An 18,190-nucleotide genomic window follows, 5' to 3' on the forward strand; every position below is an offset into this window, starting at 1 on the left:
CTCTGGGCAGCCTCAGCAATGCCTATGAGCCAGTATCCTGGGCTCAGTCTTCCCTAAGGGGTATCAGGTAAGACAAATACTATGCTAAAGCGAATTTTGAGAAGGTGCAGCCTGTCAGAGATGCTACATCCTGAGAGCCTCAGGCCTCAGGCAATGCTGCCTTGATCCCTGGGCTTTCTCCCTTGCCATGGCCAAGTGGAAGGTCTAAAAACAGATATTTTTCATTCCCAACAAAGTTGGCTTTTGGCAGAAGAACTCAGTTCTGTTTCTTAAAGGAAGGCAAAACAGAGAAGGCCTTGGAGCTATCAGCTCCTTGGAAGGAAACCAAAGGCCTGGCTGGACTCCGTGCATGATCTCAGCTCTCCTCTTGTCCAGACCTTACTTCCTTTCTTTTATTTATTTATTTATTTATTTATTTATTTTCCAACGTTTATTTATTTTTTTGGGGACAGAGAGAGACAGAGAATGAACGGGGGAGGGGCAGAGAGAGAGGGAGACACAGAATCGGAAACAGGCTCCAGGCTCTGAGCCATCAGCCCAGAGCCCGACGTGGGGCTCGGACTCACGGACCGCGAGATCGTGACCTGGCTGAAGTCGGACGCTTAACCGACTGCGCCACCCAGGCGCCCCAGCCTTTCTTTCTTTTTTATTCAAGGCAAGCTGCCCTTCAGTGCACCCAGCCTCTGCCATCTCCTGCCCTCATCACCTCTCTTAGATTTCCAAGAGAAGAAGATATTCTAACTTCAAGTCTGGACTCCAGTCCATTTGGGACTTTGGAACATTAGGGCTACTTCCTATTCTGCAACTTCGCTTTCTGGAGCTTCAGACATTAGGAACATGTCCCATTTGGGCCTCACACTCCACACTGGCCTGGGACGTGGCAGAGGGCAGCAATGAGGCAGAAGACAATCTCCCAGACTGCTTCTGTCTAAAGACCTTAGGTTTTACAATTTGCAGCTTCAGTCTCTGGCTCCTGGCCATTCCAAAGGTACCTCCTAGGCTGAGGTCTCTCCCAAATCCATCAGGTAACAGTCTATTTCCCAAGTGCAAGCCCACTTTCTTTCATCAGCTGCTGGGCTTGTGGGCTTCCTAGAACCATGTCCACCACTTTAGCTCCAGGCAGGTTCAAAGTCAGAAAAGCACTGATAAGCCACATGTTCTCTAAGGAGTCCTTACACCCCCACATATGGCCCTCAGTAGACAGGAGCCTGGGTGCTAGCAAGGGACCTAACAGATAGAGAACTGAACTGGGAATCTCACTCTTACTATGGATCTCAATTTACCTAATGAGCCTCAACCCGTCTCTCTCTATAAAATAGAATTTGAACTCACCTTCCTAAAAGGACATGGAATAAACATTTTGATTCCTGAACGTAACATAAAACTGATAGAAACACTATCATCCCAGTAGCTATACAGCTACCTAGACAGCTCCTGGGACTCCAGAATAACTGTCTTCACAGCCCAGGAAGTACTTACCTATTTTGAACTAACCCAAAGAGCCTATGTGCATAAATAATTCTTCACCACAAAGAAACATCTTCTGGATTTAAGTGGAAGACACAAACGGCCTCAGTTTCAAAGATTCTATGCCCTCTTCTTTACCTTGAAACACTTTGCCTCAGGTGAGAGAAGAACAGATTGGGGACTGGGGTGTGAACCTAAACCCCTCCCCTGGAGTCTCTGGAGGAAAAGCACCTGACATAGGCTTTAAGGTCGGAGAGACATTTTGGTCCCAGATCAACCACTAGCAAGCTATGTAAACTGATGCACATCACTTAATCTCTTTGAGCCTCAGTTTTCTTATCCTATCTATACTATAACTGTATAAAGCTCATATACGGATGACATGAGATGACTGTCCAGTGTCTTGCACATAAGGAATAGTCAGTAAGTGCTTACTAATTTTACAATGAAGTTATTTCTGGTGACAATAGGCATTTGGTAGTTCTTATCCCCAGATAGTTCTAACCATAAACCAGGAGCTAGGGCCTTGCACATCTTTATTCAGATTCTGGTGAAGAAGAAACCTAATTTCTCTATTCCATATGAAGCAGGCTTTCCATAATGACCCCACTATCCTGAGTGTAACAGGTAATGTATCAGCCAAAAGTCAGAGAATGTCCAGTATCCACTGCTTAACAGTCCTGGTGTGGTGCAAGGGGATACAGGTTATACTAAAGAAAAACTGAGCAGAGATGCCCACAGAGGCCAGTTTTGCATAACACAGGTTGTGAAGCTCTTGGCCATATCAGGATCAGGAAGGAGAGAGATCCCAGTGCACAAAGTTAGTTCAAAATTGATGAGGTTTTAGACATACATACACACCCCTTCTCCAAGCATGTACAATAGGCATTCCCTAAAGACTATTCAGTAGCCTGTGCCCCATATTTTTAGCAGAGCCTTTGAAATGGGAAATAACTTCTGGCCTAAAGACAGCAGCAAAGGAGAACCACCAATGGAAAAGTTCTTGCAAATGGCTATCCTATCTAGATGTCAGAGGGCTTTGCCTTGTGCCTGAAAAATTGCTTAGTCTCAAATCTCTGATGGACTGAATTCCCAGAAGGAGAATTAGCAGACAACTAAGTAATAGGATATGACCTGACAGCAAACTTGTATTCACTGCTTTCTCAATCTGAACTGACATCTACAGTATAACCTATTTGGGGAGAGTATGTAAGGCTGCCACCAGCCCACTTCCAGCCAGGGCAACATGCAGGCCTTCCCTAAAGCCAGGCTGCCAAATGAGGATGAAACCACAAATAGAGAACAGAGAAACTATTCTCTCCAAATAGAGAAACTTAGAGACTTTTTATAGAATAGAAAATAAACATGGAACCTATCAAGATTGCAGTGGGATATAACAGAAAGAGGCTACAGAAGGGTGCCTGGGTGGCTCAGTCAGGTAAGTATCTGATGCTCGATTTCGGCTCAGGTCATGATCTCACCATTTGTTGAGTTTCAGCCCTGCACAGGGCTTTGCTCTGACAGTGTGGAGACTGCTTGGGATTCTCTCTCCCTCTCTCTCTGCCCCTCCTATGCTCTCTCTCAAAATAAATAAGCTTAAAAAAAAAAGGTGTTTTGTTTTGTTTTGTTGAAGAAAGAGGCTACAGAATTACAGAAACCTAGGGTCAAATCTTGGCATCATCATTTAGTACTTATAGGACCTTGACCTAAGCTTTAGGTTCTTCATCTTAAAATAGTCATCATCATACTATTTTCTTAGAATATTATGAAGATTAGAGATAATATATAAAATAAACACAAAAATATAAATGATAGGATCTCACCAATAGAAAAATGAAGGCTACTGAGACGGAAACAAAACAAGAAATGGAAATAGAAAATACTTGATGTAGGGGTATCTGGGTGGCTCAGTCAGTTAAGCGTCAGACTCCTGATCTCAGCTCAGGTCATGATCTCATGGTTAGTAGGATCAAGCCCTGCTCTGTGCTCACAGCACAAAGCTGCTTGGGATTCTCTCTCTCTCTCTCTCTCTCTCTCTCTCTCTGCCCCTCTACTGCTTGTACTCTCATGTATGTGCGCGCGCTCTCTCTCTCTCTCTCTCAAAATAAATAAACTTGAAAAAAATTAAAAAAAAGAAAAAATAGTTGATGTATTTAAATAAGATGAATGCGGTGGCTAAAGGGCAGCTGGGAGGTCTGGCATCATCATTAATATGTAAGAATAGTGATACGGAAGGCAACCTTACCTCTCTTTGCCAATGTTACCATGGTGACAGAACCATAGAAATAACAGTTCTGGAAGGAACCTTTGAAATCACCTACCTAATCCATGGCCCTCATTTCACAGATGAAGAAACAGATGTCGAGAAAGATTGTAAGTTATCCAAAAACACAAAGCAGGGATTAGACAACAGAATTTTCTGACTCCCAATCCAATGTTCTTCCTGTATTGGCAGGCTAGTTTAACCTGAGGCACATTCCTTAGTTTACAGGCTAAACTTAATCTTTCAGAGAGCATTCAAGGAATTCAAAGCTCACTCCTAAGAAGTGGGAAGCATGATCTGTGGAGAGCTGTAACCTGGAGAAAAGCTTGGCTTGATGTTTAAATTTTCATTATTACCAGGTCCCTCAGGGCTCCAGGGCATGTCAATTTCCACCAATAGAAGCCAAAGATCCTGCTCAGCCTTGTTGTAGTTGGGTGTCAACCACCACCAAAACTGTACAGACCACTCCAAACTCATTATCAGCAAAATCGAGATTTGGTTGCTATTTTAATTACTTAGTACTCATTGAGAAGCTTGAAATACAAAGGTCTTTAATCTTCAACTGGACATCTTTATTATTTTTTGTAAAGTTTATCTATTTATTTTGAGAGAGAGAGAGCACGAGCACAAGCAGGGGAGGGGAAGAGAGAGAGAGAAAGAATCCCAAGCTGACAGAGTGGAGCCCAATGCAGGACTCAAATTCACAAACCACGAGATCATGACCTGAGTCAAAATCAAGAGTTGGATTACCCAGGGGCCTTTTCACTGGGCTTCTTTGGCAGCAGCCGTCAGGTGGCCTCCAGGCTTGGGGTGGCTGGAGATGAATGCCTCCTACCGTGTGACCTTTTTTTTTTAAAGTAAACTCTATATCCAACATGGGGGTTGAACTCATGACCCCAAGATCAAGAGTTGCAGGCTCCACTGACTGAGCCAGCCAGGCATCCCATAATACATTCTACAATGAATGCTCATACCTCAAGGTCAACCTTCCATTCTCTGAGACCGTAACCACTCTGTTCCCACTTCCATGTCTTCTGCTTTAACCCTGCCAAACCCCCTAATCACAGGAAAATTAATCTCTGGGTGATAATCTCTGGACGATTTGAAACAGATAAAGTAATTATAAGGATGAAAGATGATAAAGGCTTTTTAGAGGATTTTCATGATAATCTCCATCTACCTCTCCCACTGGACTCTGGCCATTTCCTCTATTTCAGATGTTTATTCACTAGTTAGAGAATATGATTTTTTTTGTCTCCATTTTTTTTCCCCCACAAAGCAGGAAAAGACAGCTTGAGAGATCCAAGCTCTGAAGCCACAAACATGAGCATCACCACCCATAAGCCTGCATATTGCCTTTGCTTCTCTCTCCCATCGGTTAGAGGGAGTTGACCAGGTACTGCTTGTTATATGAGCTGATGATGGAGAAGTAATGAAAGAACCACAAGCCACTGGGAAATGAAGTTCATCCTTCACAATGGCTCCAGACTTGGGACAAACCTATCTTGGTGCTCAGAGAACCAAGAAGGTCTGAATAAAAAGGTTTGCTCTCCATGCCACCTCTCTAAACTGTTCCCTGCTCCACTGTAATGTCTTATCTCTAAAGAAATGGTGCTGAGCAGAGTAGGTCTTCAACAACACTCAGCGGCAAATGAGCTGCTAGAGCGGAGAGCAACTGCCAAGTAGCTGCAGACAGTTTTTTCTTTTAGTTTTATTTATTTATTTTGAGAGAGAGAGAGAGAGAGAACACATGCATGTGCTCGCACTAGCAGGGGAAGGGCAGAGAGAGAGAATCCCAAGTAGGCTCCACGCTCAGCACTGAGCCCGATGGGGTGGGGAGAGGGGGACTCGATCCCACAACCAATTGTGAGATCATGACCTGAGCTAAAATCAAGAGTTGGGCACCTAACCAACTGAGCCACCCAGGCCCCCTGCAGGCAATTTTTATGATAGATGCAGACTGAGCTCTCCCTCTCATTGTCTACGGAAGAACAACACAGTCAAACACAGTACTTCTCAGCCAGGCAGGCTGAAACCTTTCTCCTTCTGTAAATTTCCTCAAACTCAACGGAAGATACCCTTTTCTCGAAAAATGAGAATGACTGACTCAAGGCATTGCCTAACTCCCTTTTCTGAATTTGTCATAGGGCTGTAATGCTCTGTAAATTTTGGCAAGAGACTGAAAAGAAATCGGAGGTCACATCCTTCATTTTTCTCTGGAAGGAGCTAATCTAGCCTCCCATCCTTCCCCTACTTTCTCCAAACCAGACTTTCCCCAGAACTGATGACATGTCTCCCAATGAGGGACAACACTCTCTTCTCCCAGAAGCAATAAAAGTCTGTCCCTAACCTTGCAATTTCACCAGTGTAAGGACAACCCACAGAGGCACTCTTACAGTTAAGTGGTGCTCTGCTCAGGTGTTAGACTGCATGGAATTGGAATTCTGATAATAAAGAAGCAAAAAGACAATTCTTCCTCCTCCATAATCCACATTTAGTCTTCAAAATCAAGGCTAGCTAAGCAAGAAGCACTGCATAGATGTTCTCCAAGTAAAGACCTTGGTGGGTCACTACTGGATCTAGTTGTGCTTAGGCCCTGAAAAAGAGTTTCAACCAACAGCTAATAATTTTTAAAATAACATAGTTAGAAGTATGGCTCTATTTCACTCATATGTGGAATTTAAGAAACAAAACAAGAAACAAATAAAGGAAAAAAAGAAAAGAGACAAACCACAAAACAGACTCTTAACTAGAGAGAACAAACTAGTGGTTATCAGAGGGGAGGTGGCAGATGGGTGAAACAGGTGAAGGAGATTAAAGAGTGCACTTATCTTTTTATTATTATTTATTATTGTCATATTTAAATGTTTATTTTTGAGAGAGAGAGAGAGCCAGAGCATGAGCAGGGGAGAGGCGGAAAGAGAGGGAGACACAGAATCTGAAACAGGCTCCAGGCTCTGAGCTGTCAGCAGCACAGAGCCTGACGCGGGGCTTGAACCCACAAACCACAAGATCGTGACCTAAGCCGAAGTCAGGCACTTAACCAACTGAGCCACCCAGGCGCCCCAAAGAGTGTCCTTATCTTGATGAGCACTGAGTAATGTATGGAATTGTTGGATCACTATATTATACACCTGAAACTAACATAACACTGTATGTTAATTTAAAAGAGTATGGCTCTAGAGTCAGCCTGCCTGGACTCATCCTAGGTCTACCACTTACTAGCAGGGTAGAGCTGGGTGAGTTTCAGTTTCCTCAACTGTAAAATGGGGGTTATAATAATGTTCTTTAGAGAGAGCTAGTTGTGCAGATTGAATAAGGCAAAAGATACAAAGCGCCAAGCATACTTCTTGATACACAGAAAGTGCTTCATTATTATTATTCTCTTTCATTTTAATGTAACTCCACAAATAACTGCTTTTTAGAACCTGAAATTCCAAGGCTTGCCATAAATTAGCAAACTCTTTCCTCCCCCGCTTTCTGGAAGGGATGTGTCTTCTACAGGCTCCTCAAAGAGGGATTTCCTATGGTGGAAAGAACACACTGCTTTAGAGTTCATGCATTAGTAGGTGCAGACAGGTAGGGTGGCAGGCCCTCTCCTGGAGAAGCAAACATGCTACTAGCACCACTGATTTCTTATGGAAACTGTGTCACAGCAGAATTCTTAGCACCCTGAAGGAAGAGACCCAGGGTTACATTATAGATTTTCCACAATGCCTAACAGAGTTCTAAGAAGCAGTGAAACATTCAACATGCCTGTGGACTAATTTAGTAGCACTCAGGCCCAACCAAAAAGGAAAGGAATTTCTCAAGGTCACATGGTAAGATCAGAGTCAGGCCATCACAGTACACCCAGCACTCTTCTCAGTATTCGCATAGGGTTTCTAAAGCCCTCAGAGCTGAGTCCTGCCTTTAAGGAGCTAATAAGCAAAATGGGGACTCAAGATAAACCACAGTGGAAGGACACATCCACAGACATAAGCGCATACTGGGTGGAGCCAGCAGTGCTAAGTGTGATTTGGAATCAGCTACATATCTGAGCAGAGATTGAGTGGCCCGGTTGAAACAGTGTCACACCTTTTAAAAGAGGGAAAATAAGTTATCCAAGATCTCTTCTATTTTGTCTACCACTTCCTCCACTTTATATCACTGCCACCAGTTAACTCTAAGTACAAGATTGTCCACCAGTGTAGTAGGGCCCCTGAGACAGCAGCCGCAGCAAGGGCCATTAGCTCTGATAGGTCTGTGACTGGCACTGACAGCTTAGGCTCCGTCAGGTCCCATCACGTGAGGGACAGACTGCTCAGGTTCAACCTTGATGCTGAGAAAATAAGTCCTGCACAAAAGATGGGCCAAAGGTTAAAAGGGTAGGAAAGAGTGTCACTTTACTTCCCAATCATACAATCTACAATTTCAATTTCTCAGAAATCAGGTTTGATCCATTCTAGAATGTCCTTTCGAGGTGTGTTCAATTTAGCAATGGATTTCAACTGCACAAATTCAGCTCAACTGTGCAGCGTACTCATTAGATAACTGTCCAAAACAATCTAGGCAGATACACACTGTGATCTTTGAATAGCCAGGTTCAAAGTCTTGCTGAGTTATTTTTGGCACTTCTTTGCATACAGTAACTAAGAGATTTGCACCTCAGAAGATGAGAAGAAACAATTAGGTTCAGGGGCTCCAAGACTAACTGGTACCCAGAGAGGACAGGGTTTACTTCCTTCAGACACTGCCTGCTTAACCTTTTCTTATACAAGACAAAGCTTGTCCATCTAAACATGGCCAAAAAGGAACAGAGTGATCAAGCACCCAGTTAAAAGGACAAAATACCAGCTACACAAGAGCTTCATGTTTCAATTCTCCATGCTGTTTTGAGAGATTTGAGGGTGAGCCTGTGTAAATGATCAGTGTAAGGCTGGGATCTGGGCCCAAGAATAGAAGGGAAAAATGGGGAAAGGGAAGAGATAACTTTTAGTGTATTGTATTAAAGATAATATTAAAATGCTTACTATATATATTGTTTCCAATATCTATTCAAGACTCTCCCCTCCAGTGACTGATAGAGGAGGAAGGAGGAGAATGAAGTAAAATGGGACAATATATATGAATAGTTAATGCAAGGGAAGGTTCTCTGAAAAGTGAGTGAAATTTTAAAAAATCAGCTGAGTAACTCTGGGTATATTGTAATTTTTGAAAGTAGTTCAGGACTTCCACTTCCAGTTACGATGGAGTAACTGAGAACTGTGAAAGATATAACTCTTCAGACACTGGATAACAGGCAGTGTAGGACAGGTATGTGGAGAGATTAAGGTGAGCATGAAGGTCTTGCTAGGCTAAACAGACACACTGGATTTCAGGAGGGAGAGGCGACTAGAACTTGTAGGTGGACTACCAGAGGAGGCAATGAGGCAAAGAAAAGAGCTTCAGAAATTTGCATAGTGTTCCCACTGAATCTGTTGCTAATACTAAGGATCGCGTGTATAGGGTAAAATTCAATCAGATCAGAATAAAAAAAGACTGAGAATCCGTAAGCTTGCACCACTGAGAGGTGTTTGAATTTTGACCGACCAGAATGAAAAGCACCTGTGGAACACCTAGGGCATTCAGGGAGACCCCAGAGCAGTCACACCTCAGTAGTAGAACTAAACTAGCCCTGGAGTAAAGGCTATTCTGAACCTATTCAAAGGAAGATTAAAAAGAAGTTCCACTCTGTCTCTCTCTGTCCCAAAAATAAATAAATGTTGGAAAAAAAAAAAAAAAGAAGTTCCATGTATGAGTTTGGTCAAAAGGTACAAACTTCCAGTTATGAAATAAATAAGTACTGGTGATGTACAATATGTTGACTATAGTTGACATGGCTGTATGGCATATTTGAAAGTTGTTAAGAGTGAATCCTAAGAGTTTTCGTCACAAGGAAAAAAAAACGTTTTTGCCCTTTCTTAGGCACCTATATGAGATGGATGTTGACTAAACTTACTGTGGTAATCATTTCATAATATATGTAAGTCATGTCATTAAGCTATAACCTTAAAACTTATAAGTAGTGCACAGCAACTGTATCTCAATAAAACTGGGGAGGCAGGGTAGGTGGAGATCATGACCAAAAAAAAGGAAGTTTCAAGTGGATCATGCTATTCCAGAAAGAATTTACCCGTCTTCCTGAACAAAGTCCAACACTGTTTAATAAAGACAACAAAATCTAGCACTCAACTACCTAACATTCACAATGCCCAGTATCCAATAAAAAATTGCCAGAAATGTAAAAAAACAGGAAAATGTGACTCATAGCCAAAATAAACAGACCCAGAAATGAGATACCAGAATTAAAAACAAGGACATTTAAAGAGCTATTATAAATATGTTCAAGTATTTTAGAACATCCACAAACATAATAAGGAGCAAAATGGAAGATATAATGCACACCATAATAAAACCACTGAAAATTCGTGTGAGAGAATATTAAAAGCAGGCAGAGGGGGGAAAATAGATACAGAAGAAAAAAAAAAGAATTCACATTTCTTGTCAGAAACCCTATACAAACCAGAAAACAATAAAATGCTATCTGTGCCTCCCCAAAATTTACTGTTAACCTAGAATGCTATATCCAGAACACATCCTTCAGAAATGAGGGTGAAATAAAGACCTTTTCAAGCAAACAATATGAGGGAATGTATTGCCAACAGTCCTGCACTACAAGAGATGTTAAAAGAAGTCCTTTTGGCAGAAGGAAAGTTACATTATCTGGATCTATAAATAGGAATGAAGGAATGGTAAACACATTGATAAACATAAAATATTTTTATCTACATTTAAAAATGAGGAAAAAGAGGGGAGCCTGGGTGGCTCCATCAGCTGAGCATCCGACTTCAGCTCTGGTCATGGATCTCACGGTCTGTGAGTTCGAGCCCCGCATTGGGCTCTGTGCTGACAGCTCAGAGCCTGGAGCCTGCTTCAGATTCTGTGTCTCCCTCTCTCTCTGACCCTCCCCCATTCATGCTCTGTCTCTCTCTGCCTCAAAAATAAACATTTTTAAAAAATGAGGAAAAAGATAACTGACTCTTTAAAGCAAAAAATAATAGTAATGTGGGAATTTCTATGTCTGTGTGGGCTCCCCCATATACTTAATGTCCACCGTTAAACTTGGTTTTCTTCTGTTTAAATAAAATTAATAATAGGGGCACCTGGGTGTTTTAGTCAGTTACGCATCCGACTTCAGTTTAGGTCATGAACTTGTGGTCTGTGAGTTCGAACCCCACGTTGGGTTCTATGCTGACAGCTTGGAGCCCGAAGCCTGCTTCGGACTCTGTGTCTCCCTCTCTCTCTGCCCCTCCCTCTCTCTCTGTCTCTCAAAAATAAATTAACGTTAAATTTTTTTTTCTTAAATAATAACAGCAATGTATTGTGAAATGTATAAAACCTAGAAGAAAAATGTATGACAACACTAGTACAAAGGACAGGAGGGGACAAATAGAAATACATGATTGCAAGGTTATTACATGTTACATGAAATCATAGGACATTATTTTGAAGGTAAATTGTGATAGGTTAAAAAGCAACCACTAAAAAAATAAAATGAAGAGGTATAGCTAAAAAAGTCAATAGTGGACATAAAATGTAATACTAAAAGATATCCAGTTAATCCAAAAGAAGGCAGAACATAAAAAAACGAATAAAGAACAGGTGGGAGAAAAAGAAGAAAAAAAAAAACCAATACAGGAGGTTTTAACATAGCTATATTGACATATAAATTAAGTGTAACACTTCAATTAAAAGACAAAGATTGTCAGACTAGACATAAAATTAAGACCCAACTATGGGTTGTCTAAAAGAAATTCACCTAAAGGCACCTGGGTGGTTCAGTCAGTTAAGCATCCAGCTTTAGCTCAGGTCATGATCTCCAGTTCATGAGTTCAAGCCCCGTGTCAGGCTCTGTGCTAACAGCTCAGAGCCTGGAGCCTGCTTTGGATTCTGTGTCTCCCTCTCTCTCTGCCCCTCTGCCACTCACACTCTGTTTCCCCCTCTCTCTTCTCTCTCTCTCTCTCTCTCTCAAAAATAAAGAAACTTAAAAAAAATTTTTTTTAAATAAAAGAAATTCACTTAAGTTCAGCTCAGGTCATGATCTCACAGTTCCATGAGTTCAAGCCCCACATCAGGCTCCGTACCCTCAGTTCAGGGCCTGGCTGGGATTCTTGATCTCTCTTAAAATAATAAACTTAAAATAAAATAAAATAAATTCACCTAAAATATAAAGACACAGATAGGTTGAAAAGTGAAAAGATGGACAAAAATATGCTTCTGAAGACACTAATTAAAGTAGAATTGCTATACTAACATCTGAAAAAGGAGACTTCAAAAGGAATATTATCAGGAGTGAAGAGACAAATTTTGTAATGATAAAGGGGTCAGTTAATTACAGAGACAATTATATATATATATATATATATATATATATATATATATATATATATGTATATATGTATGTATATATACATACATACATACCTAATAAGACAGTTTCAAAATTCTGGATGAAGCATAACTGACAGAACTAAAGGAAGAAATAGAAAAGTCTACTATTACAGCTGTTAAGTTTCAATACTCCTCATAACTGATAAAACAATTAGACTGAAAATCAGTGAGGACAAAGGTTTAAAAATTACCAACCAAACTGACCTAAAGTCATTTATAGAACATTCTATTCAATAACAGCAAAGTATACATTCTTTTAAAATGCACACAGAATTGGGGAGCCTGAGTGGCTCAGTAGGTTGAGTACCTAACTCTTGATTTCAGCTCAAGTCATGATTCCAGGGTTGTGAGATCAAGCCCCGAATCTGGCTCTGTGCTGAACATAGAGACTGCTTAAGATTCTCTCTCTCTCTCTGTCTCTCTCCCTCTGCCCCTCTCCCCGACATGTGCACAATCTCTCTCAAAAATAAAAAAATGCACACAGGAACATTCAACAATATAGAGCATATGCTAGACCATAAAACAAATCTCAATAAATTTGGAAGGACTGAAATCAATCACATGGAGTATATTTTCTGTCTACCAAAGAATTAAGTAAGAAATTAATAACAGAGGGGCACCCGGGGGGCTCAGTGGGTTGAGCAACCGACTTTGGCTCAGGTCATAATCTTGAAGTCAGTCAGTTTGAGCCCTGCATCTGGCTCTGTGATGACAGCTCAGAGCTGTGATGACAGCTCAGAGCTGTGATGACTGCTTCAGATTCTGTGTCTCCCTCCCTCTCTAACCCTGCCCTGTTCACACTCTGTCTCTGTCTCTCAAAAATAAACATTAAAAAAAGTATATTAAAAATAAGAAATCAGTAACAGAAATTTATCTGGAAAATCCCCAAGGGGAACCTGGGTAGCTCAGTCGGTTAAGGGACCGACTCTTGGTTATTATGGTTCAGGTTGTGATCTCAAGGCCATGAGATAGAGCACCAAATCTGGCTCCCCACTGAGCATGGAGCCCGCTTGGGATTTTCTCTCTCTGCCCTTTCCCTACTCGTGTGCATGTGTACTCTCTCTCTCTCTCAAAATAAATAAAAATTAAAAAAAAAAACAACAAACATCCCCAGGAGCACCTGGGTGGTTCAGTGAGTTAAGCATCTGACTTCGGTTCAGGTCATGATCTCCCAGTTTGCAATTTCAAACCCCGCATCAGGCTCTCTGCTGTCAGCACAGAACCCATTTCAGATCCTCTGTTACCCTTTCTCTCTGTCCCTCCCCCACTGGCTCTCTGTCTCTCTCTCTAAAAAATAAATAAACATTAAAAAGAAAAAAATCCCCTGGGGCGCCTGAGTAGCTCAGTCGGTTAAGCCTCCTACTTCGGCTCAGGTCACAGGTCACGATCTTATGGTTTGTGAGTTCGGGCCCCATGTCGGACTCTGTGCTGATGCCTTGGAGCCTGGAGCCTGTTTAGATTCTGTGTCTCCCTCTCTCTCTGCCCCTCCCAGCTCACAATCTGTCCCTGTCTCAAAAATAAATAAACATTAAAAAAAATTTTTTTTTAATTAAAAAAAAAATCCCCAAATAGGGGCACTTGGGTGGCTCAGTTGGTTAAGTGTCTGACTTTGGCTCAGGTCATAATCTCACAGTTTGTGAGTTTGAGTCCTGCATCAGACTCTGCTGTCAGTGCAGAACCCATTTTGGATCCTCTGTCTCCCTCCCTTCTCTGCCCCTTCCCGGCTCTTGTGCCCTGTCTCTCTCTCTCTCTCTCTATCAAAAATAAAAGAACATTAAAAAAAAAAATCCCCAAATAATAGAAACAAAACAACACATTTCTATTTTTTTTTTTAATTTTTTTTTCAACGTTTATTTATTTTTGGGACAGAGAGAGACAGAGCATGAACGGGGGAGGGGCAGAGAGAGAGGGAGACACAGAATCGGAAACAGGCTCCAGGCTCTGAGCCATCAGCCCAGAGCCTGACGCGGGGCTCGAACTCACGGACCGCGAGATAGTGACCTGGCTGAAGTCGGACGCTTAACCGACTGCGCCACCCAGGCGCCCCATCTATTTTTTTATTTAATTTATTTTTATTTGTTTTGAGAGAGAAACAGCATGAGTGGAGGAGGGGCAGAGAGAGAAGGTGACAGAGAAACCCAAGCAGACTCCACAGTGTCAGCATGGAGCATGATGCCGGGCTTGAACTCATGAACTGTAAGATCATGACTGAGCTGAAGTCAGACGCTCAACCAACTGAGCCACCTAGGTCTCCCAAAACAACATATTTCTAAATATCACTAAAGATATGAGAAAATACTGTGAAGTGAATGAAAATGAAAACACAACTAACCAACATTTGTAGGATGTTGCTAACAGAGGGGAAATTTATAGCACTAAATTTTTATATTAGAAAATAAGATGGGTGCCTGGGTGGCTCAGTTGGTTAAGCATCTGACTCTTGGTTTCAGCTCATGTAACGATCTCACAGTTTCATGAGCTCAAGCCCTGCATGGTCTGTGCACTGTCAGTGAGGAGCCTGCATGGGTTTCTCCCTCTCTTTCTGTCCCTCCCCGCTCACACTATCTCTCAAAATAAATAAACTTAAAAAAAAAAAAAGAATTAAAATTAGTTATCTAAGTTTCTACCTTAAGAAATTAGAAAAAGAAGAGCAAATTAAACCAAAGCAAACAGAAGGAAATAACAAAGATAATCATATAAATCAAAGAAATAGAAAACACAAAAATAACAGAAAATGAATGAAACTAAAAACTAATTCTCTGGAAAGATTAATAAAATTGATAAACCTACAGCCAGACTGGTCAGGAATAAGAGAGGAAACATACACATTATTCATTATGAATGATAAATCTTACAGGCATTTAAAAGAAAAAAGGATAGGGGCGCCTGGGTGGCTCAGGTGGTTAAGCATTGACTCTTGATCTCAGCTTGGGTCATGAACTCATGGTTCGGGAGTTTCAGCCCCACATTGGGCTCTGCACTGACAACATGGAGCCTGCTTGGTATTCTCTGTCTCCCTCTCTCTGCTCCTTCCCCACTTGGATGCTCTCACTGTCTCTCTCAAAAATAAATAAAATAAACATTAAAAAAAAAAAGAAAAAAGGATATACATGAACAAATTTTACCAATAAATTTAACAATCCATATTCCTGAAGACACAAATTACTAAAACTGGCCCAAGAACAAGTAGGAGACTTGACTATTCCTAAGTCTATTTAAAAAGCTGAATTAATTAAAATGCTTCCCACAGAAGTATACTGATATACGCAATTTTACTTTGAAACGCATAAAAAAATAAAATAGATTGATGGAGCGCCATCCTATGGATCAGATATGTGAAAAAATATGGTAAATGACAGAATCTAGGTGGTTTTATCAGTATTTGCTATATAATTTTTCATCTTTACTATATGTTTGAAATTTTTCATAATAAAATTTTAGGTAAAAAATTCTTCTCACAGGGGTGCCTAGGGTGCCTCAGTCAGTTGAACATCTGACTCTTAATTTCGGCTCAGGTCATGGTCTCTTGGTTCATGGGGTAGAGCTCCACATCGGGGTCTGTGCTGACAGCGTGGAGCCTGCTTGGGATTCTCTCTCTCTCTCCCTCTCTCTCTGCCCCTCCCCTGCTCTCTTTCTCAAAATAAATAAATAAACTTGACAAAAACATTCTTGGGGCACTTGGGGCACTGAACTTTAGCTCAGGTCATGATCTCATGGTTCGGGAGTTTGAGCCCCACAATGGTCTCTATGCTGACAGGTTGAGCCTGAAGTTTGCTTCAGATTCTGTGTCTCCCTCTCTCTCTCTGCCCCTCCCCAACTTGCACTCTGTCTCTCTCACTCTCAAAAATTGAATAAACATTAAAAAAATTTTTTTTAATTAAAAAAAAAAATTCTTCACAAGGAAAACTGTAGGCCTGGATGCCCTCAATGGTTAATTCTATTAATCATTAAGCAAGAAATAATACCAATCCTACATAAACTTTTTTTTTCCCTACACAAACTCTTTTTTAAAAAATGGAGAAAGAAAAAATAAAATAAAATAAAATAAAATAAAATAAAATAAAATAAAATAAAAGTAAAATGAAAATAAAATAAAAATAGAGAAAGGAAGGAATATGCTCCTGTGGTAGGGTCTCCTCCCTATTGAAAAAAAAAGAAGAAAAGGAAAAGGAAAAAAAAAAAACCCTCAAGGCAACCTGGTTATACGCAAACATGATAACATCCCATGATAACGCAAACATGACCTTGTAACATGAGACCACTTAATCGTATGTTACCATATATGGGAGATAAAAAAGTAAAAAATACATTAAGAAAAGTAAAAAATACATTAAAAACTATGCCACGTGACATTCGGGGCTCAGTTCTTCAGGTAGGAACCCAACTGAGCAGTGCCAGCAGGAATAAAGTTACTTACTGGAAAGAAAAGCCTCAGTGTCACAACTCTCTGTGAGAGAATCCTGCTACACCTCAACTTATTTTATAGGGTAACATTACTCTAGTATTAAAACCAGACAAAGACATCACAAGAAAACTATGGAACTAACATCCCTCATAAACACTGATGCAAAAATAATCTACAGAATATTAGCAATTCAAATTCTGTAACACATAAAATAAATACTATTATCATGATCAAGAGGGGTTTATCCCAGGAATGTAAGGTTAAGTTAGTATTAAAAATCAATCACTGTAATTCTATATCAGAATAAAGAGAAAATCCAGGGGCGCCTGGCTGGCTGGAGGTAGAGAATACAACTCTTGATCTTGGGGTTCTAGAGTCAATGCAGTTCCAATCAAAATTTTAGCAGGCTTTTTCTGTAGAAATGAACAAGCTCATCTTTTTTTTTTTTTTTTTTTTTAATGTTTTTATTTTTGAAGGAGAGAGAGACAGAGCATGAGCCGGGGAGGAGCAGAGAGAGAGGGAGACACAGAATTCGAAGCAGGCTCCAGGCTCTGAGCTGCCAGCACAGAGCCCGACGCGGGGCTCGAACTCACGAGCTGTGAGATCATGACCATGTCATGTCAGACACTCAACCGACTGAGCCACCCAGGTGCCCCGACAAGCTCATCTTTAAATGGAAGGGCAAAGGACCCTAGAATATCCCAAACAACTTTTTTTCTAGTAAAAATATGGAATGCGTGCTGAATTTGCATGTCATCTTTGCGGAGGGGCTGTGCTAATCTTCTCTGTATCGTTCCAATTTTAGCATGTGTGCTGCCAAAGCAAGCACAAAACAAGTTTTAAAAAGAACAAAATTAAAGGACTAATATTACCCGACTTTAAGATTTACTACAGACTTACAATAATCTAAACAATATAGGGCATAAATTTAGACATGCAGACCAAAGGAACAGAACCCAAATATATATGGTCAATTGATTTTTTACAAATGTGCCAAGGCACTTCAATAGGAGAGAGAACAGTCTTTTCAACAACAACGGTGGAACAACTGGATATGTGAGGTAGGGGGTGGAGGGGGGTAGAATGAACATTTACTCATCACACACCATACAAAAGAATCAATGTAAAAAAAAGGCAGAGGAGTGCCTGGCTGTCTCAGTCAGTAGAGCATGTGACTCTTGATTTTGGGGTCTTGAGTTTGAGCCCCACATTGAACACAGAGATTATTTAAAAAAAAAAAAATAACGTGAAATGGATCGTGGAACTAAATGTGAAAGCTAGAAGTATAAAACTTACAGAGGAAAATACAGGTGAAAAATTTCACAGCTAGGAGTAGGCAAAGATTTACTAAATAAAACACAGAAGCACAAATCATTACAAAAAGATTAATAAATTTATCTTCATGAATGTTGAATTCAATTAAAATTAGTTGTTATTAGGGGAGCCTGGGTGGCTCAGTAAGTTAAGCATCCAACTCTTGATTTTGGCTCAGGTCACGATCTCATACTTGGCGTGTTTGAGCCCTACATCAGGCTCTGTGCTCACAGTGTGGATCCCAGTACTTGGGATTCTCTTTCTCCCTC

General features: G+C 40.8%; 1 protein-coding gene and 1 non-coding gene across 3 annotated transcripts in view; both read right to left on the reverse strand.

Annotated features, from left to right (window-relative positions):
* ARMH3 (armadillo like helical domain containing 3) overlaps positions 1–18,190 on the reverse strand; it is a 175,564-nt gene that overhangs the window by 5,850 nt on the left and 151,524 nt on the right. The gene's annotated exons all lie outside the window — the stretch shown is intronic.
* LOC123577640 lies at positions 17,330–17,436 on the reverse strand. Its single transcript, XR_006701981.1, has one exon. It is a non-coding gene; the product is annotated as a U6 spliceosomal RNA (small nuclear RNA).

The sequence above is a fragment of the Leopardus geoffroyi genome, chromosome D2 (genome assembly GCF_018350155.1).
Source record: "Leopardus geoffroyi isolate Oge1 chromosome D2, O.geoffroyi_Oge1_pat1.0, whole genome shotgun sequence".
NCBI classification, from domain to species: Eukaryota; Metazoa; Chordata; class Mammalia; order Carnivora; family Felidae; genus Leopardus; species Leopardus geoffroyi.